This window comes from Suricata suricatta, chromosome 1 (assembly GCF_006229205.1).
Source record: "Suricata suricatta isolate VVHF042 chromosome 1, meerkat_22Aug2017_6uvM2_HiC, whole genome shotgun sequence".
In the NCBI taxonomy this organism is placed as follows: Eukaryota; Metazoa; Chordata; class Mammalia; order Carnivora; family Herpestidae; genus Suricata; species Suricata suricatta.
In genome coordinates, this window is record NC_043700.1 from 92,852,728 (window position 1) to 92,871,625 (window position 18,898).

At 33.7% G+C, this 18,898-nt stretch overlaps 1 long non-coding RNA gene across 2 annotated transcripts in view; it reads right to left on the minus strand.

Moving 5' to 3' along the window:
* LOC115273156 overlaps positions 1 to 18,898 on the minus strand; it is a 33,010-nt gene that overhangs the window by 13,982 nt on the left and 130 nt on the right. Inside the window, exons 2-3 of one of the 2 annotated variants that reach the window (XR_003900735.1) lie at positions 16,260 to 16,354; positions 14,369 to 14,502 (exon numbers count right to left, since the gene is read on the minus strand). This is a non-coding gene — a long non-coding RNA (uncharacterized LOC115273156). Of the gene's footprint in view, positions 1 to 14,368; positions 14,503 to 16,259; positions 16,355 to 18,898 lie in introns of those variants that run through there. The other variant, XR_003900721.1, reaches the window with a different exon arrangement.

Genomic DNA, 18,898 nt, shown 5'->3' on the forward strand with positions numbered 1-18,898 from the left:
TGCATATGATTTTTGTTTTTTGTATAATTTTACATTGTTATTATAATTTTCTTTTCTGTGACTCATCTTCCTAGTTGATAGTCTATTATTAATTATACTCAAAGCTTAATACCTGTGTTTTACTATAATTTCTCAGTTATTCTTTCATAATCTGAAGTTTTTTCTCAAACTTTTTCCTATAATAAAGTTCGTGTCCTGATATCTTACATGTTCAACTTTATCTTCCGTTTTGATACCTAACAGGCATATTTTTCTGAATTCAAATATTTCACATTTGGTTTCTTTGAATATCTTTAAGATGTGAATTCATTCTTTTCAGACATCAGACTTTTCTATAAAGAAATTTAAGGACATCACCACTTAATTTTCTTATTTATATTACTTTTAGCTCACTTTCTATAGAGTGCAATTTGATTAGTTTGAAAATCTCATACATTACTGATACTTTTCTTACTATTGATTATCAGGGCTTAAATCTTATGACATGTGGTTGGTACCCTTTTACATATAAACTCATTCTTTGATTTTGAAAATCATTTTCTTATTTGGATAATTAAATATTTGTTCTGTAACATGATTTTAGTTTCCTTTTTGAAGATTTACAAATGCATATTAGGAAACATCTTGCCTGCCTTGGATGCCTCCTTTCTTTTTTTTTTTTTTTACAAAAAAATATTTTAATTGTAATTTTTTTCTTAATTGTGACTTTTGTACACTTTACTTTTATTTTCCTAAAGTGTCTCTTTAACCCTGCATTCATTCTATTTTTATGTTTATCTGTGATTTAAGAAAAAAAGATTTTACAGAGTTTTATTAGGTTATGTTTTACTACCTTCTCATATCTCATTATTACTTCCCTGAGTTCTTCTATTTTTGTCATAGGGATTTACTTCCTATAGGATTTCACTGAATTATTTTAATAAATTTAGTTTCCTCAATGTTCATCTATTTAGTGGTATTATTCTATCCAGTGTTCTTTATTTAGTAATTCTTTCTTCTAATTCCTTTCCTTATTACATATCTTTCTAGGTGCATTACTACTTGTTTTTTATTTCCAGCTTAAGCATATTTTAGTGTCTTAAAACTAGCTATTTTAAAATATTTTTCTTGTGGAGAATGGTCTGGATAGTATTACAAGATAATTGTTTAATTTAATTAAGATGCCACAATTATACTTCTTAGATGCCACGAAGATACTTCTTTGCCAATTCTGTTGTGTGAATGATTTTTATTCTTTTTGATACGTCTACCTCTTCTATTTCTCCAAAATTTTCATTTTTGCTTCCCAGGGTGTGACACACAGCATCAGAAATGTATTTGAATTTAACTCTGTCCCTGTTTGCCTCTGCCTTCCTCCACTTAACATGTTTTACCAGGTGTTGTTTACATGAACTTACCTGCTTTCACCAGCCCTTACAAATAGGATAGACATGTTTTCTAGTCTTGGTGGAAATGGAGTTTGAGTTTTTGACTTCTTCTATTCAGAGCTTTCTATGAAAAGAAAGAATGCCTTAGCTTATACATTCATGGTGGCTACCTTATAGCCACCTCATCTTCATCTCTGAGTCACAACATGCAGCAATTGACAATAAAATTTTTTTAATTTATTTATTTTGAGCGAGAAAGAGTGCAAGTGGAAAAGGATAAGAGAGAGATAGAGAGAGAGAGAGAGAGAGAGAGAGAGAGAGAACATCCTAAGCAGGCTCCACGCTGTCAGTATGGAGCCCAATGCCAGGATTGATTTCATGAACGATGAGATCATGACCTGAGCCAAGATCAAGAGTTGGATGCTTAACCAATGTTCACCCAGGCTCCCCTGACAATAAAATTTATCAAATAAATACAAACTACCAAATAAGATGAATAGAGGTTATGTACTTGTTAATTCACTCATTAGTCATTCATCATGTATTTATTTATTCAACAGGTAAATTTTATATCACTCATTATACGTAGCTGACTAAGGTACTCATGGGCCTGTCCTTGAAGAACTTACAATCTATAGGAGAGACAAACACCAAGGAAGTAATTGAAAATGTGATATATATTTAAAAAAGAAAAAGAAGATTAGTAAGTAAGATTAATAAATTAATAAATAAAAATAATAAAATAAGATTATATACTATAAAAGCATATAAAACTTATTTTCTCTTAAACTTTGTTACATTTATGAAAGAATGACATTAATATTTTTATAGTTATTTTCCTCATTAGGCTAAAAAACTACAATAAAATAAAAACTGGGAAAATGTAATATTCTATAACAATCAAAACAACTAAAAATTTTATCAACAGAACATGAAAACAGAGTTTGATAAGGATTACTTTTTTATTATGTTTTTGTCATCTTTCAATATTTCTATTCATAAATTAGAAAACATGACTCATTTTTTCAAACACTATTTTTGGAAGCTATTGTATATGGAAGAATAAGATTTATAGGAAACTCATTGAAGCAAGTGACAATTTAATATTAAAGTTCAGTATTTTATTGAGTTTTAGTTTATTCTATAAATGTTAGTTTCTCTACAGTCAAGTACTCACCAAAACATGAGAAACAAGTTGTTTTAAAATTAGGTTTACTCTGTTTTACAGTGTCACTTATTATCAATATCCCCAACCACCTATGATTGGCTGTAAACAGAGGAACGGTCATCAGCAATTATCAATCCTCAGTAATCCAACCTAATTTTCAATAACAAAATACATTCATAACCTCCTCCTTTGGGTGGCACATAGCAGTATTAATGCCTTTTTCATTATTATTATTATTATTATTATTATCTTAAATTGTGGCTTGGCTGTATGGTCCTCAACTTTTCTTGTCACAACGAGTTGAGGGTTTCAGAGTGTAACTTGAAAAATGCAGTTGTAGCATACCAACATGAATAGTTCTACTTTGAGTGAGATGCTGAAATTTGTTGTGCAGTTATTTCAAGTTAAAATCAATCAGAATAGGGTCATTCTTTCATTATCATTATCTGGGAAGAAAGAGCTGTTTCTTTATTAGTGTATTCATTCTCAACATCTAATTCTGGGATTTAGAAGTCTAAATATTATAGGTTCTTACCTCACTTAGTAGAAAAATATTTAGTTAACATTAACTTTATTTGTTTAAACAAAAGCCACATATACTGATTTTTCTTTTAAAAAATATTTTAATGTTTTGTTTATTTTTGATACAGAGAGAGACAGAGCATGAGAGGGGGAGGGGCAGAGAGAGAACGAGACACAGAACCGGAAGCAGGCTCCAGGCTCTGAGCTAGCTGTCAGCACAGAGCCCAACGTGGGGTTCGAACCCACGAACGTGAGATCTGACCTGAGCCGAAGCTGGAGGTTTAACTGACTGAGCCACCCAGGTGCCTCCTGGTTTTTCTTTTTAAATTTAACTATATTTAGTATATAATGATAAAGGATATTTAGAATTATGTTTATTTGCCCTTTACCAAGAGGATAAGACAGTTAATATACTTTAGGATTGTCCCCATAAGCTCTGAATACTTGCTTTCCCTTTAACTTACCTACCACTCCACATTCTTGCCCCATAAGAAGAAAAAAGTAATCACAATTATAACTTCAAATAATAACCTAAACAGTCACTGTATTCTACATAGTTGTGACTATTATTTCCTTTAACAAATATTTAGTTATCACCTACAAAATGAGATAAATTTTATTTTAAAAATATATATTTTTAAATTAATGCTGACAATCCAGGGAGTGGTTTTAATAGGTAGGATATAATCATGAAAAATTAAAAAGTCAGGGAAGTCTTTCCATAAAAGTGTTGATTGAACTGAGCACTGAAGAAGGAATAGAATGTATATGGGTGGAACAGGAAGTGGTCTTCCAAGAAGAGAGAAAAGCAAATAAATGAGCCCTCTGTGTGGGTGTTGTGGGTAGAGAACTGGAGGACGTTCAGCAGATACAGGGGTGATGACCCAAAATGAGAGTAAATGATAGCAGTATTGCTGAAGGGGGCATGGTGGTGTTGGGTACAAAACTAGCTGAAGTGTTGAAGGGTCAAGTCCTCCAGGGTCTGACAGGCTAAAATGTTGGACTTTATTTTTTGAAAAAAAATTTTTTATCATTTGTTCATTTCTGAGAGACAGAGAGAGACAGAGCATGAGCAGGGGAGGGGCAGAGAGAGGAGACACAGACTGAAGCAGCTTCCAGGCTCTGAGTTGTCAGTACAGAGCCTGACTCAGGGCTTGAACCCACGGATGTGAGGTCATTGCCTGAGTTAAAGTTGGACTGAGCTACCCAGGCACCTCTGTTGTACTTCATTCCTTTTTTTTTTTTTTTTTTTTTTGGAGAGACAGAGAGAGACAGCATGGGCAGGAGAGGGTCAGAGAGAGAGGGAGACACAGAATCTGAAACAGGCTCCAGGCTCTGAGCTGTCAGCACGGAGCCTGACACGGGGCTCGAACCCACGAACTGTGAGATCATGACCTGAGCTGAAGCCGGAGACTTAACTGACTGAACCACCAAGGTGCCCCTGTTGTACTTCATCCTTAAAGAAATTAGAAATCATTCAGTCTTTAAGCAAGGAATGTGTGGGAAGGTAAGGAAGTAAGGAATGTGTGGGAAGATGAGGTCATAATCAGATTTTTTTAATGTTTATTTTTAGAAAGTGAGAGTGAGGGGCAGAAAGAGAAGGAGAGAGCTCTGTCAGCACAGAGCCCAATACATAGCTTGAACTCAATGGACCCTGAGATCATAATCTAAGCTAAAATCAAGAGTCAGATGCTTAACCCAGGCACCTCCATTTTTATTTTAAAATTTTCTCCTTCCCTGAAGAAGGACAAGAGTGAAGAGAGATAGACACGTGCAGTAGTCCTGGTGAGAGATGAGATGTAATCTTGGTTAATTCCCTGAAAGAAAGAGAGAAATGGACAGATTCAAGAGAGATTTAGCAGGTCACCGGCCAGGATGTGAAGATGTATTAAGGATGAAAGGCACTGAAGGAGAGGGAAGACTAAAGAACAAACTTCATCTACTGGAACAAGAGGATGGTGTTTAATTGGGCAATAGAATAATTTGTATAGGATATAAAAAGAGCATGCTGCCTTAAATTCAGCCCCACTTTCAAGTTTGGGCTTTATTTTCTAGGAGCAGAATAATAGGCCTCTGTTTTTTGTTTATTTGTTTGTTTGTTTGTTCCAAAAGCTGGCTTCACCATAGCAGATAGTTTGTCCAATAATGGAAGATAAATGTTTTAAGGAAAAGGGAAGTTTTACATGATTATATATTTTGAGACCCCAGAGATCATAGGTTTCAGGTGGGTGCATATCTGTGGTCTGCTCCCAGAAAGGACTCTAAGAAGATAATTGCCCCCCAAATTGAGTGTTGCCCTAAAACAGAAAACTAAGCAACAGAAAAAAAAAGAGCTATGAAGGAGATTCTGGCAGAGGAGAAATAGATGCCAAAGACAGCAAAATGTGCTTCAAATAAACCACATATTTTGGAAAGTAAGCAATTCCAAGGTAACTGCAGTAACTGCAGGGCTGAAATCCTGATACCTTACTCCAAGATTCTTAATGTTCTCTCCGAAAGAGAGAGAAAGGGGCTCTCTACAATTACTCAGTTGATTTCCAGCCAATCCTGGTAAGTATAGTCTTGATTTGATGTAGGAAAACCTGTTCCTGCAACTCAAATGTCATGCAAAAAATATTTATTGGTCACCATAGAGTGACATTTAATGTGTCTGTTTCTACTTAGTAATGGATTCTTTTGTAATTGGCTAAGAAATCTATTCTCCTTGTAACAAGTTGGATATAAACCCCCATTATAATGGGAGCAGAGGTCTGACACAACAGACATATGGCAAAATGCAGAGCTTAAACTGGCATTTTACAGATAAACCAAAATAACAGATTAACAAGTTTCAATGAACAGAATGGAAGTCACAGTTTTTGGAGAAACAAAGCACTGAGAAAATGGAAAAAGTTGATATTAACATGTAATAAGTACCTGGGGCAAGATATGCTGCCAAGCATATTGGAGAAAAATTACTTAAAAATATTGTTTAGGAAAACTTGGTAAAGTTTGAGCTAATGTGAATGGAGAGACAGTGAAGTCTCTCTCAGTGAAGTGAAACTAACATCACATAGAAGTGTACCTGCTCTCAGTAATTGAGGGAAACTTGCCGTGAGCTGCCCATGTCATAGTCTGGGTATTCCCAGCACTCATTCCCTTGATATTTGTAACCCTTGCTTCATCTTTTGTCTCTGCTAAATACATCATATGATATCCACATAAGGTATTTAGAGATCAACTTCCACCTGGAAGTGAAACTTTAGTCCTGAATGCTGAATGTTGTACATTGTATCCCCATGTCTTATTTATTTTTATAATTAGAAGTTTGAACCTTTTAATCCCTTCTCCTAATTTACCCTTACCCTCAACACCATCCCCTCTGGCAAGTACCAGATTTTTCTCTATATTTATGAATCCATTTCAGTTTTTGATTGATTGTTCATTTGTTTTTTAGATTCCACATACAAGAGAAATCATGTGATATTTGTCCTTCTCTGATTTATTTCACTTAGCATAATATCCTCTAGGACCATCCATGTTGTTGCAAATGACAAGATTTCATTTTTTAAATATCTTTTGTTTTTATTTATTTATATTAAGAGAGAGACAGAGAGAGCAAGTGGGAGAGGGAGAGAGAGAGAGAGAGAGAGAGAGAGAGAGAGAGAGAGAGAGAGAGGGAGAGAAAGAGAATCCCAAGCAGGCTCCACACTGTCAGCATGGAATTCAATGTGGGGCTCAAACTCACAAACCGTGAAATCATGAATTTCATGAACTGAGCTGAAACCAAGAGTCTTGATGCTTAACCGACTGAGCCCACCTAGGTACCCCAGAGCTCATTCTTTTCATTCTTTTTATATGATCATATAAAATGTATATGTATATATGTGTGTGTGTATATATATATGTATATATATGCCTCCGTGTATACACACACACACACACACACACACACACACACCTGTGTTAGTGGACATATCCATACATATGTGTGTATGAATGACATCTTTATCCATTCATCTATTGATAGACACTGAAGTTGCTTTCATATCTTGGCTATTGTAAATAATGCTGCAATAAATATAAAAGTGCATATATCTATTCAAATTCATGTTCCTTTTTTTTTTTTTTTTACTTTTGGTAAATACTAATAGTGGAGTTCCTCAATCATATGGTATTTCTATTTCTAACATGTTGAAGAACCTCCATAGTCTTTTCCACAGTGATTGTACCAATGTACATTACCACCAACAGTACACAAGGGTTTTCCTTTTCTCCACATCCTAACCGATGCTTTTTATTTCTTGTCTTTTTGACGGTAGCCATTCTGACTAGTGTGAGGTGATCATTTCTTTTTGATTTGCACATCTCTGATGACTAATGATGTTGAGCATCTTTTCATGTGTCAGCCATCTGTATTTCCTTTTTGCAAAAATGTCTATTCAAGGGTTTACCCATGTTTAATTGGGTTAATTTTTCTTATTATTTAGTAGTATATATTTTTTATATATTTTAGATATTAACCCTTCATCAGATATATTATTTGCAAATATCTTCTCCCATTAGTAGGTTGACTTTTGTATTGTTCATGGTGTCATTTGCTATAAAAAAGCTTTTTATTTTAGTGGTCTCAATAGTTTATTTTTGCTTTTGTTTCCCTTGCCTGAAGAGACATATCCATATATACATTTTTAAGGCCAATGTTTTTCTTTTAGGAGTTTTATGGTTTCAGGTCTCACAATTGGGTCTTTAATCCATATTGAGTTTATTTTTATGAATGGTATATAAAAGTGGTCCAATGTCACTCTTTTGTATGTAGCTGTCTAGTTTTCATTACACCATTTATTGAAGAGACTGTCTTTACCTCCTTATATATTCTTGCTTCCTTTGTCATAGATTAATTTGACCATATAATCATGAGTTTATTTCTGGGTTTTCTATCTTATTTATTTGGTCTATGCCTATTTTTGTGCCAGTGTCATATTGTTTTTGCTTACTATAGCTTTTTAATGTACTTGAAATCTAGAATTTTAATACCTCTAGCTTTGTTATTCTTTTCCAAGATTGCTTTGGCTATTTGGGATATTTTGAGGTTTCATATAAATTCTAAGATTATTTGTTCTGGTCTGAGAAAAGCACTATTAGTATTTTGGTGGGTGTTACATTGAATCTGTAAATTGCTTTGGGCATTATGGGCATCTTAACAATATAATTTTTCTCTCTGTGAGCATAGAATATTTTTGTGTCATCTTTTATTGCTATTATTAATGTTCTATAGTTTTTAGAGTACAGAGTACTCCTTGGTTAAGTTTATTTATTAAGATATAATTTTATGCCTTCATGTGTAATAATTTTGAATATTTCATTTTTACCCATGTTTTATTTAATAGCAAAACACACACACACACACACACACACACACAAAGAAATAGAAACATTATTCTTTGTTCCTTTGCATTTCTCATTTTGGAAGCTGTTTCTACCTTTGCTTGTTTTCTAATGGCAGCTTCATTGCTTATTTTTCACTGTCTATTCATATGAGGTTTGTGAATAGACATAGCCAATTAGAGTATTAAAATATCTTTTAATATAAAAAGGATTTTTAAAAAGATTTTATCTTTAAGTAATCTCTCCACACACTGTGGGGCTTGAACTCCTACAACCTTTAAGTCAAGAGTTTCATACTCTACTGACTGAGCCAACCAGGTGACCCTAAAAAGGATTTTTATTGAGCATGGTTTAATTTTTGATTTTAATTTATTATCTCCTGTCTTTTATTTATATTTTCCTTCTTTGGTGCATTAGTTTTATGTTTTCCTAAAATAAAACTATCTTGTATTCCCAGGGTACATTATTCTTGATTTTGTAGCATCAGGTTAAATACCATTTGAGGTTATAAATTAAGGTTTTATTATCAAAACTTATTTTTTATTAGTAAGTAAATAAAAACTTTATTTGTTGTAGTGCTATATGCTTCAAAGTTGTATATTAGAGTTCTGGCATGATAAAGGGAGTTAAAATTAAAATTATCTATGTTACAAACTGTTTAATAGCAATAGAGTTGTCATAATTGTTTGAAATAACTTCCTTAACATTTTTTTTAGAAAGGAATGTTAATAAGATTCTTTCATGTAAGGCGCCTGGGTGGCTCAGTTGGTTAAGCATCAGACTTCGTTTCTGCTAAGGTGATAATCCAACAACAGTTCCTGGGTTTGAGTCCCACATGGGGCTCTGCACTCGTAGCAGGAAACCTGCTTGGGCTTCTCTGTCTCCCTCTCTCTCTGACTCTCTGTCTCTCAAAATAAATAAATAAACATTAAGAAAAATATTCTTTCTAGCCATATACATTTAATTTTGTATAAATTGATATATTCATTTATTCAAGGAATGTTGATTGAGTGCAGTTTGATAGTCCTAGCTTTTAAATAGAAAAGTTTCCCTCTGTTATCTTCCCATTGATTATCATATTGCCCTTTGATTTATTTACCTTCATCTTATCATTTGCTGCCACATATTAAAGAACACATTTATACTAATTATCTTAAAAATACTACATCCTATCATGGTGAGCAACTCTCTTAAGTACAACACACAGGATTCTCAGGAGGGTTCCAATTCTCCATACCATAGTCCTTTACCTTTTCCCACAGTAATAAATGAGCCAGTAAGGATACATTGTCTTCTACTTACCGGCTTTAAACTTTTGTTATCCTTTTTCTTCTTTTCTTTAATACTGCAATCTTTAATATTCATTAATACTGCATTCATTAATAATCATTAATAGTGTCATTTCTAACTCTTCAAGATGAAAAGCAAATGCATATAGAGTGGGGTATTCTTTTTTTTGAGAGCACTTTTGTTTTGATATAATTTTTTAAAATTTATTTATTTATTTTGAAAAAGAAAGAGAAAGCAATAGAGGCAGGGAGGGACAGAGAGAGAGGGAGACTGAGTATCCCAAGCAGGCTCTGGATTGTTAGCACAGAGCCCAACATGAGGATTGAACCCATGTTCATGGTTCAATCATGACCTAAGCTGAAATCAAGTTGGGCCACTTAACTACGAGCCACCCAGGTCCGCCTTGATAGAATTTTTTTAAGAACCAAAAGAATAAATAAAATGCTAACATAAACATTTAAATGTCAGAATAAATCTCATTGTATACTGTCACATCTTACTACAGCTTTTACAAAGCTGTGATAGTTCAGCCCATTGAGGTGGAGCCAATCAAGATCCCTGTACTGTGAGAACAGGACTAGAGTTCTGGGTTAGGTGATGTGAAGTCTCCTGTTTTCACACCTATATCACTCTCTTATTAAAGTCTTTTTCTTGAAATCTCTTATCCTTTACATTCAGGGAAACTTACATAAATAATGGGCATACTAAGTATTCTTTTAAAAATATTCCCATTTTCTTCAAAGGTGGTTCAGAATATCAGAAAAATCATTAAGGAGATAAATTTCTCTGTCTTTGAATTTCAAAATAACCTCTTCAAGCCTCTTAGGGTTTATTAACTACTGTAATAACTTTTTATTTTAAACATTAAACAAGATGAATGGTAGTCAATATCAGGGTATATTATTTAATATCAAGCCCCATACATATATTTGTGAATGTAAATATAAATCTGGAAATATCATTCTACATCCAAGGGGAAATTCCTCCCAGAAGAAAAAGCAAAAGTTCTGAAATTATTATTTGTTCCTATAAACATGAATCCTAGATTTTTTCCTAAAATTTTCTCCTTAGGTAGTGGCGTTTTGCATCGTGAAATCGCTTTTTAAAAATTTTAACAGAGTTTCCAGATTTAATTATAAATGTAGGTAAATGGCTATTTTATATATACATGGGAACATTTACAGTTAAATAAAATTTAAAAATAAATGCATACAAATGCCTTTTCTGCTACTGAAATTATTTTCCTTTGGATTAATGACTCCAGGGCTGTCTAATAATTACCTAGTATTTAGAAATCTGTTTTCTCAGGTATTAGGGCTTATAACGTGTACATATGCCTTTATATACAGCTACTTTCTCAGACATATTCTCCATTGTTTACTGTATTTTATAAATTCTGATAAAATTTATTTTTGTAAATGTGCAAAACAATTTTACATGCTGATTTGCGGGCTCTTATAATAAACATTTTTATTTTAGAAAAAAATTTTATTTTGAGAGAGAGAGCGTGGGGGAGAGACAGGGAGAGATGGAGAGAGAGGGAATCCCTCGCAGGCTCTAAGGTGTGAGCACAGAGCCCTATGCAGGGCTCAAATGCCCAAACCATGAGCTGAAATCAAGAGCCAGACTTAACCAACTGAGTCACCCAGGCACCCCTTATAATAAACACTTTTAAATGTTAATTTAGATTTATTTATGCACTCCTTTTTATCAATTATCATTCTTTTTTTAGTTTTTTTAGAATTTTCTTTAGAAATAAAGAAAAGGAAAAATAGATGATTTCTTAATGTTTCTGAAATTGCCCCATACTTACTTAGAAGGCCAGTGTTATGTAAACATCTATTTTAATAGTTTCTATGATCATATCTGTGCTTGTAAGATTAAATTGAATTTTACTTTTTTTCAAGATTTTATTTAAATTCAAGTTAGTTAACATATGGCACCCTATTAGTTTCAGGTACACAATATTCAACACCTCCATGTATCACCTGGTGCTGACCTTGACAAGTGTCCTCCTAATTCCCATCCCCCATCCTTCATCCCTCTTCCCTCGGATAAATATCAGTTTGTTCTTCATAGTTGGAGTCTGTTTCTCCGCCTCTCACTTTTTTCCTTTCTTTGTTTATTTTGTTTCTTTTAATTTTTTTTTTGACTTTTTAAGGTGCTCCTTTAATTCCAGTTGGTTAACATATAGTGTTATATTATCAACTATCATTAGTATGCAAATGTACAGAGGAAATTAAAAACAGTATGTTGAGGAAGATACTTAAGACACCTCCTAGAATTCAGAAGAGGCCATTCAGAGTGACCTTTTACTCTGAATAATTGATGTCTCTGTCTTTTGACACATTATTTTCTCTTGGCCAGCAGTTCTACAGAGAAAGTTACACTATGGTCTGTTATTTTCTTCTAGATCTCTGACAATCATTTTGCAATTTAGTAATCATTTGATCCCTGCACCTTCTGGATCTCCTGACAGGTATCTGTGGAAGGTTTTGAAACAAAGAGTGGGGCCCATGGTTTTTTTTATATGTTGTTTCACTAGTTTTGTCTAAGCATGGAGGGTTTATGCTCCTTCGTTAATGCCTTCACGACAGTATCCAAGTCACTACAGTATCCTGTGAGGTTAATTTTTAACTGACGAATTTCTCTAGCCCTCAGTCAGTATCAACTACTCATGTCTCTGCCCAGCCAATAGCAACTTTAAGACACAGCCCGATTTTGGATAAAATATAATGACGTATGTATCGGAGACTCTGTGAAATTTAATAATCATCTTTTGCCAACAGCAGTGTCATGTAGAAAACAGTTTTCAGCCTGGTAACCAGCAGCCAGTGATACTGGGTAGTCAAACTCAATGTTGTTTGGCAACCACAACAACAAAAAACTGCCCTTTGTTAGCAGTTTGGAAACTCTTGTGGAACCAAAGGGACGCTGTGGAATGAACGGAGAGTGTGATTTGATTGATGGACATAAACCAAGCAGTTCATGCTTAGCTAGTGTCACAGCTAAGCTCCTGAGTCCTCTGGGTACAGCATTTTGGAAAAATACTATAACGTTTCATTAAAACACAGCTAATTTTTACTGTGGTGTCACATTTGCATATCACCACAGTGTGACATTTTCTGTTAAATCACACTATTTCTTGAATAATTTGCAATAATATTTTCTACTATGTTTCAGATTTTTAATTTCTTATTTTATTGTTTCTGTGACCAAAATAGAAATCTACACAAAGCCATATATATTTATTTCAAACAATTTTACTTATTTCATTTATTTTTTCTATTATTATTTTACTATTTCACTTATTTTTTTCTTTTAGATTAATTGGGGAATTTTGTTGAGCCTCAAAACAGTATAGCTCTAAATAGATTATACAGTTTATAAAAGTATAAGTATCAAAAGGTAGAAGTAGTCTTTATAAAGAAAGATTCTGTACTGCAATTCTTAGGGGAGGTGATAAGGATAAGTATTAGATGAGCAATAAAAATAACTTGGGAACCATTAAAAAATGCATACCTTGTTTTCCATCTTTTGAGATTAATAATTAGCAGGTCTGGAAAGAGGGTCAAAGGGGCGCCTGGCTGGCTCAGTCAGTTAAATGGCCCAACTCTTGATTTTGGCTCAGGTCATGATCTCACGGTTTATGAGTTTGAGCCCCGAGTCAGGCTCTGCAATGACAGGGCGGAGTCTTCTTGGAGTTCTCTATCTTCCTCTCTCTGCCCATCCTCACTTCACTCGCTCTTGCTTTATCTCAAAATAAACATTTTTTTAAAAGAAAGAGGACCAAATATTTATACATATATATTTTAAATCTAATAAGGGGTTCCAGATTTATAGCTTAACTTCTCCCGTCTAATTAGATCCTCTGTTGTGTTCTTTTGCTTTGTTTTGCCTAACTTAGGCACCAAAATTCACTAACATCTGGCAATATCCATCTGGCCCAGAATCCAAGCATGAAACTAAATGGGTTTCTTTAACTTGGGATCATCCTGAACATTTTCAAGTTCAAATCAAACTAGTTTAAGAATAAAAAGACAATTTGTTGGAGGACTACTGAAAGTGTAAAGGGCAGAGAAAAAAACTGTAGGATCTGGGGCAACTTTGGAATTTCAGGAAGACAGAACTTGTATTGCCAGGATCTCTGTCTGTCTCCCTATGGCTTTCTGATACTCATTTTTTTTGTTACTCAGTTCTGTTTGTCTTTGCCTAGATATATTCTCTTGCACAGGTTTTATCACAAACGGGGCAGCCCTACATTGGCATCCTAGCTCTGTGACTTAAGAAGCAATGGCAGTTAATTCACTGGGTAAAGTGGAGGACAATCTTGGGAAACAGTACTGGTTGTCCAGGACTATGTTGCATGCTCCCCCTGTATGAAATCTGGTGGATACAAGTGGCCAGACCTGAATCACATGCCATCCTCTGAGATCAGTGGTATATGGCCTGTTACTTGGGGAATGGAGAAAGGCAGCATGTCAGGAGGACTAAAGTAACAGCCAACCCAGGAGTTTAGGAAGATACCTGAAAGATTTTTTGAGAACAATATAGCCCACAACTTAAAATAAAACATGTATCCATTTTATTAGAATTAACAAAATTAGAGGACATTTCTTGTATCTAAGACATGAGATTCTGGTAACACGTCCCAGTGTCCTCTTTCTTCTTATTTTTCTTATCTGGCTTCTTTAGCTTCTTTTTAGGAAGTTCCTTGAGGCGTATTTTCTCTCATTGCAGGATGGATTGTGTCATTTTATGTATCCTTCAGGCTTTGATTTCTCTACACTGAATGGTATGCAATAACTAATTTTTGACCAGCACCCAGTGACTTTTTTCCGATACCCTTTCCCATGAATGTAGAGTTTTATCAGTTTTTCTGGTTTGTAAAAATATGTCACCTAGTGTTCTACCTTAATTGACTGATTGCTTTTGTTAAATGTTTGTTTATTTATTTTGAGAGAGAGAGAGAGAGAGAGAGAGAGAGAGAGAGAGAGAGAGAGAGAGAACAAGTGAGAAAGGAGGGGGAGAGAGAAAGATAATCCCAAGGAAGCTCCAAATGGGGCTGGATCCCAAGAACGCTGAAATCATGACCCGAGCAGAAATCAAGAGTGGGGCACTTACCTGATTGAACCACCCAGGTGGCCCATGTTCGACCTAAAAATAGTCTATCACCATACTGTGGCAATGAAAAAGTATCATCAGTACTGTGGCAATGCCTGCATGTCAACACAAACAGGACCATTTTTCTTGCTGGCTCATGGTCTGTGCCTTCAACAATGGCAGCTGAATGCAAAGTACTTAAAGCACCAGCCAGATTTAGACTAAGTTTGAACATGTCTCCTGTTTTGAAAATGCTTGTTGCTTCTTTATCCATTATCTTTTTATATTTTTGTTTGTCTTCTCATTAATTTAAGAGAGTCTATCTTTCCTTATGTCTCCTTACCTGAAACTCCCTTTAGGTTTTTAAAAGTATAATTTATTATAGGGGCACCTGGGTGGCTCAGGTCATGATCTCGGGGTATGTGAGTTGAAGCCCCACATCCAGCTCTGTGCTGAAGGCTTGGAGCCTGGAGCCTGATTTGGATTCTGTGTCTCCCTCTCTCCCTGCACCTCCCCCATCAATGCTCTGTCTCTCTTTCCCTCTTTCTCTCTCAAAATTAAATAAACATTAAAAAAGTATAATTTATTATATGATATATTTATTTTTAGTGTTGTTTTTTAGTTAAAATCAGGTTACAAAGTTCTTTATATTTTAAGTGGATTGTCCATAGCTGTCTTCAGCATACTGTGTTATTTTAAATTAACAATTTTATGTAGTACAAAATGTTCAGGAATACATGTATCATAAAAGAAATGGTTATGTATATACATCTAATTACAGATATATTATTTAATAGACTACAAATTAAGTAAATATCACAATATATTAAGAAAGGAAGAAATGGTAGAATTGCATTAGCAACTTGGGATATAAAGATGAGCAGAGTATCATAACTTCCACTCTAATGGAGACTGTGCTTCATTATCTGAGAAGATATCAGTCACTCAAACAAATAAACATTTAGTTCCAGTGGTGAAATAGTTTTTGAATTATGTTAGTTGCAGATATCAGTTTAAAAGTTAGGGAGTTATTGATGAGAATGCAAGAGACCAGGAATTATATAGCAAATGGTGTCTTTAAATCACACACCAGCTCAAACACTATATCTTTTAGATCATGCTATCTATTTGGTTGGCTAGTCAACGTATTGATGGATTTCTACTTATTTCTATTAAATTTATGGACTTCCTGATATATGATCATATCCAAGTATGGATTATTGTGTCATGCGGTATCTTGGCTTTTGAAACTGTCACTTATTTTCATTTTGTTTTTGTTGTTTCTTACTTGCATTCTACTTTTGATTTTGCAATATCAAATATTACATATCTCTAAAAGCCATTTGAAATCATATTGTCTTTTTAACAAAGCAGAAAGTTTTTAAAAATATTTTAAAATATTTATGCATATTTTAAAAATATGCATAAAAATGCATAATTACCTTATGCTAAACTTGTGAAACTTTTTGCAATTTTCCAGTCCATTTGTACATGTTGTTTTCAAGTAGAGCCTTGGAATAAATCAAGAGCAGAGTGGCTAGGGAAAAAAAAAGTTTTCATGACAGTCTGCTCCGCTAATGGTTTAGATTCCCTGCATATACCTCAGCATAAATTTTTGTATGGTAAAGACAATTTCCATATGCTTCTGGCTGGTGTTCCCTGGGTTACTCTTAATGAATATATCTTGTTGCCTAACATTTGGAATGGCTCATGTGTGATACTGATGGAGCTTCTCAAGATGCCAGATGTGCCATCTGTGTTAGTTCAGGTTGGGAAAATCCATTTATTTAATTTTGACATGGTTACTGGTTTGGAGAACTTTCATGTGGGTTTTAATTTAATGCCAGTTTGGTTTGAGTCTCTGTCTGCTAGTCTCTGAAAGAACATGGTGGCCTTTTTTTGTTTATAAAATTTATCACATCAAATATCACTGAATGAAATATTTTAAAAGAATCAGAATCTGTAGAAAGCTTTTAGCTGTATTCTATCTTTTCTTAGTGACTTATTTTTAAAACCCCATACTTTTTGTAGTTAGCCAAATTGATTCATGTTTAACTTTTTCATGTATTTCAATATTTCAGTGACAATGAAGTAAAAATTCACAGTGAAACATTTGTAGGCCCTTTTAATATATAAGAACATAATGAGACAAAGCTAGCATCTTGGTCTTTTCTCTGTTTCTTACTCTTTCCTTCCATAAAACAGAAGTTAACCTACATCCTTTTTAAAAAGTTTATTAAAAATTTTTTACATTTATTTCTGAGAGACAGAATACAAGTGGGGGAGGGGCAGAGAGAGAAAGAGAGAGGATCCAAAGCAGGCTGCAGGCTTTGAGTGGTCAGCACCGAGCCTGATGCAGGGCTCGAACTCACACACTGTGAGATCATGACCTAAGCTGAAGTAAGACACTCAACTGACTGAGCCACCCAGGAACTCCTTAACCCACTTCCTTAATTAGACATAGAGAAAATGTAGTTGCATAGCTTACACTTGTTCTTGATTTTTATATGGAGAAAAATAAAGAAAAGTATCTCTACCTCATTTTCCCCCTGAAACTGATAATCAAAAAGGAAAGAAAGAAGAGTTTTACAATTCAAGCCACAAATTGCAAAGAACTGCCAAATATATTAAATGTAGACCCAAGGAAGGGACAATTCAGAGAACACATGTATTTCAATAAATCTTTGACAGCACAAAGATTATTTTCCCCCAAAGTATATCTCATGACCCTAATATTATCAATATGTTACTTGGAGTCATAACCTAGGAGTAAGTAGCAACTACAGAAGTGCCCCTAGGTTTCATGCTTCAATACAACACAGCAGAGGAAGAGAGACTAAAAAACTACAGAGGCAGCTGAAAGTCCATGGGCACAGAGGTGGCGTGGAGAAAGAGTAAGTAAGGTGTAACTAGCTTTTGAGCTGCTAATCACAGGTAACTGAAGGGAAATAAATAATTGTTAAATTATTTCAGAGAAACATACACACACACACACACACACACACACACACACACACACTACTTCATACCTTCTCAATTACAAATGAAACCTATCTCAAAATTGATTGTTTGCTTTGACTTAAACTTCTCACAAATTTCAGAGGATTGAAATCATTCAATTCTTTTTTCTGACTAGAGTCTACTCTAGTACTCTGAACTAAAAATTAAGGGGAAAAAGTGTAATTTTCTTACAAAATGCCCAAATATTTGGACCTTTATAAACTTCCAAGTAAATGATAAGAAAAATAAATAAAACAGTAAGTATGAAAATATTTAAAAATGAGTGATAACAAAAGTAACATATTCACATTTTGTGGTATAAAGCTAAAACTGTACTTACAGAAAAATATATAGCATTACTTGTATATTATCTAATAATGTATTATAGAATCAAGAAAAAACAGGAGCACATTAAAACCAATGAAGTCACATAAAAAATTACATAAGTGTATACTTCAAAATATTGATAAATAAAAATGACAAAGAAGAATTAACAAAATAAATAATTGTTAACAAAGGCAAATAAAATTGATAGACATCTGGCAAGATTGATGACAGATCAAGAAAGAGAAAAAATGAAAATACATTGTTACTACAGATCTTATGAAGGAATTGTTATGATTACTAAAATTATTAAGACAGGAAATATTAAAATAGATTAAAATGATGAATCTTATTAGTTTTCATTCGTTAAAAACAAACATAAGAAAAAGAGAATCTGAATATTACCATATCATTTAAAAAATAAATCACTGGGTCTGTTGAGTCTCTGGGAAACATATGCTAAAGTATTGTTAGGGTTTAAAAAGGTTTTGGGAAACAATAATTGGAAAAATATAAGAAAGGAAGTATAAATGATCTCATGTTGTTTTACTAGTGAATTCTACCAAATATTTAAGAAAAAAAATGAAGGAATCTTTCACAAACACTTTCAGAAAATACAAGAGAAAATATTTTCCAACTCATTTTGTAAGGCCAACAAAACCATGACATTCAAACATGATGAAAACACTACATAAACAAAGGTAAATTATAAACTATAAATTATAATTTGAAAAGATGCATAAAATTCATTAACAAA